We start from the raw sequence: 4,124 nt of genomic DNA on the forward strand, positions 1-4,124 counted from the left end.
GAGAAAGGTAAACATTGGTGTATACTGGTGATCTGACCATGATACACTGGTGCCATGGGGTACAAAAGTTGTGGGAGTAAACAACCAATATCTGACAGGCCAGCCCTCTCTCTGAGATGAAGTCCATGCCTGACACTGCTTGGGTAGCCATGAACCTGAGTCTGGATAGTTCATGGACTTAGGGAAAAACCAAATACTGTTATTCTGCTAAAGGCATGCAGCAATAAGATGACTCCTAACAGCATTTTGTTGCAGCCATAGATCAGTGTCTTGCTCAGCCATCATCAGAGAAGCTTCCTCCTGCAGAAGATGGGAATTCACACAGAGATCCATAACTGCGCAGTGTGCAGAGAGTGGGAGACCTCGGAACACTCCGTCCTAAATGGAATGTCTTCTTCAAATCCTTCCCGTCAGGGCACTCTGTGGAAGAGAAGACAGAAAGGTTGTCAGAGATGTAGGGTTGGATACACTTACAGATACACTTACAGAAACTGCAGCAGGATGCACAGGGGCTTCCCAGGCCAAACGGGGTCCCAGCCCTGAGAGGGAGAAGTGGACACTAGCTCCCATCCCTAACCATAAGCTATCTCCAAGTGTCAACTGCTTACAAAGGAAAAAAACAGTTTTCTCATGTGAAATTTCTGTTTCTGTGGGTACACAAATCACACTTTAGGGCAGGCCCTATGCCTGGCAGTAGATGGGCCAATACAAAATGAACTCAGTGGTATTTTTTGGAGAATTTTTTTTTTTTTGGTCTCATAATGCTTTGTTTGGGCATTTTCTATATTTTGATTATCTATTATGGCTTTTGATTTTGCATTTTTATGGTGTGTGTGTTTTGCATTTTTTCCTTTTTTCCTGTTTGTTGTTTTATCTTTAGGGTCCGCATATTAAAAACGACCAGAGAGTGAAGGCTGAAGTTTAAACCTGCAAGGCAGTAGGAAATCTCACCACAAGGTGGCGCTCTCAGATTATCTTTGTTTAGATAATCTTTATCAAGATAAAAACCTTTATAAAGAAAAAATTCCCCAACTCTCCCAACCTCCAAACAGATATTTTGTAAGGAAGATAAAATGATGATTGAGGCCTTACTATTAAGGACCTGTTTTATATTTGGTTGTGTTTCAAATGCCACACGCTTTCCTGCTCCGTTGAGATGTAAACCTCCATAGTTGCAGCGAGAAATTTACAACCAAAGAAAGGAAGTTGCTGCCCTGGGAGAAGGCTCTACCCGTTCTCATCTCCCACTCCTGCACCAAGAAGTCATTCAGAGTCCGGGATACAATATACACTACAGTGCAAACCCATTAGCCAAAAGCTTTTAAAATGGGGCAAGCAGGCTAGAGTTTTATAATGTTGTCAAGGTTGAGAAGAGTTTTGGAGGAGGTAAAATGGAAAGCAATGCACTACACACAATTAAAGCGGGAAGTAAGGACACTGGAAACAATGGAGGATTCCTGACTAATATTTCCTCGGAACTCACGTTGGGCCTTGCAGAGGGCCTTACAGGTGTTGGCGGTATCCTGAGGGATACCTATCACTTCTGAAGCATAGAGTTTACCAGTAAAGCAATGTGCCAATAAGACCCACCTGGGAGGTGGGGGGAGGCGATGGACCCAGCTCACTGAATCTAGAAATCACTCACATTCTTAGGTAGGAGAGTGGTGCGTAATTATTGAAAAGTCTGGCTATTTAAGATATTACGCGGATATGGATGCCCCTGGGAAGGGGAAATAAACAAGATCTCTTGAGTAAATTGGGAGGGCGGGGGCGGGGGCTCATGGGGAAGGAGGAGGGAGGAGGAAGGAAGGAGCAAGGAGGAAAGAGATAGCTTGATAGAGGGAGCCATTACGTGGTTAGGGAGAAAACTGGAGCTAGGGAAACTCACAGGAATCCACAAGGATGACCCCAGCTAAGACCTAGCAATAGTGGAGAGTGGAGAGGGTACCTGAACTGACCTTCTCCTGTAATCAGATTGATGACTACCTTAATTGTCATCATAGAACCTTCATCCAGCAACTGATGGAAGCAGATGCAGCTAAGCACTGGGCTGAGCTCCTGGAGTCCAGCTGAAGAGAGGAAGGAGGGGTTACATGAGCAAAGGGGTCAAGATCATGATGGGGAAACCCACAGAGACAGCTGATCCAAGCTAGTAGAACTTCACAGGCTATGGACTGACAGCTGGGGAACCTGCATAGGACAAAACTAGCCCCTCTGAATGTGGGTGACAGTATTGTGGCTTGGGCAAGCTGTGTGGCCACTGGCATTGGGGCCAGGATTTATCCCTAGTGCATGAACTGGCCCATTCCCTATGGAAGGATACTTTGCTCAGCCTTGATACAAGAGGAGGGGCTTAGTCCTGCCTCAACTTGATTTGCCAGACTTTGTTGACTCCTGATATGAAGCCTTACCCTTTCTGAGGAGTGGATGGAGGGGTTGGATGGAGGTAAGGAGGGGGGAAGCAGGAGGAGGGGAGAGAGAGGGAACTGTTGTAGTATGTAAAATGAAAAAAAAAACTAAAAAAAAAAAAAACAGATTGCGCATGGAAAGGGATTGACTGTACCTGTTCTCAAGGGTGGCACTGCCAGGGAACAAGAAGTAGAAGTCGTGTAAAAGTGAAGATGATTCCAACAGCCCCAACCCTAGGTTTCTGTGGTTAATTTAATCTATAACAGTGGTTCTCAATGTTCCTAATTCTGTGGCCCTTTAATACAGTTCCTCATGTTGCGGTGACCCCAACCATAAAATTATTTTTATTGCTATTTCATAACTGTAATTTTGCTACTGTTGCGAATTGCAGTGTAAATATCTGATATATGGGATACCTGTGTGAACCCTTGTGAAAGGGCTGTTCGGCCTCCCCCAAAGTGGTTGCTACTCTCAGCTTGAAAACCATTGCTCTAGATGTTATTTTGGTGGATCAATTGAAAAGAGTACTTGATTGTTTTAGTAACCAGGATAAAAACATATTTATTGTTGTTTGAAATATAAGAAACACACCGAGTCTAACAGAGATCACATGAGAGATAAGCATTTTCATGATCTTTCCTGTCGAGGTAAGAAATGTGATTGACAACATCTCACTTATCTCGAGCTTGAGAAAGATGTTGAGGACTTTGGACTCTGAGTTTTTTGCCCTCTGAGTATTTATTAATTTAGTAGTTAACACAGGCTAGTTTTTGGTACCGAGGATGGATCCCATAGCAACACAGATGAAGGAAAACCTTTCTATTGTCAGAGAGCTCAAGAAGAAAAGAAATGCCAGTAAATTAAGAAGTGTTGTAAATTTTTGGTTGCCTAGCATCCTTGGGGAACGATACAGATTTTGGGGGAAAATGAGTGCGTGGTGAGAGGAATTACGAGGAGGTATTGGTAAGTGGGGTGGGGGGCTTTGAAAAGTCTTCATCGAGAAGGTAATATTTGAGCCAAGCTGTGGAGTAGGCAAGAGAACAAGTCAAGTGTCAACTTGGGAACACAGGATGAATATAAAGACAGCATTCCTGATGGAGGAGCCTGCCTAGCAACAGAGCCAGTTAGTTCATGGTGGCAATGTGGAGAAAGTCATCAGAAGTGGGTGAGGTCTAAAAGGCAACAAAATGCCAGACTGTTGGCCTTTTAGGCTCTTGTGAGAAGATTTCAGGCCGAGTTTGCAGATATGTAATGTGCTCCCTCACCCCTTTGGTGGGAAGCACATGTCCTACTGTTACATTGACATTGTTTATCCTATCAGCACTTACCACAGTTGCATAGCTGCTCTTGAGGCTATGTCCGTCCTGGAGAAGGTGAAATCTAGCAACTCAGCGAGCTAGGTATACAGGTCTCGCCACTCTGGTCTTTGGAGGCTGCACCCAGGCACGGACGGCACTTTGCCCGTGGGCCACAGTTTTGCAGGCCCTTCTGCAGTCATACCATTTTCTGCCTCAGCTTAACTCTGCTCCCACTCTCTCACAGTGATTTATTCTGTCTGAACACCTTGTTTCCACATCTGCTTCTGGAGACCCAATGGGTGACAAGGAGATCCAGATGTGAGAGAAAGTAATAGATGGAGCAGGCATGTGGGCTGCTTGCTGACTCTGTCAGCCCTTGCTTTCCCTTTGCTCTGGGGTGGTGCCCAAAGGATAGAC

Source organism: Microtus ochrogaster, chromosome 1 (assembly GCF_000317375.1).
Source record: "Microtus ochrogaster isolate Prairie Vole_2 chromosome 1, MicOch1.0, whole genome shotgun sequence".
Taxonomy (NCBI): Eukaryota; Metazoa; Chordata; class Mammalia; order Rodentia; family Cricetidae; genus Microtus; species Microtus ochrogaster.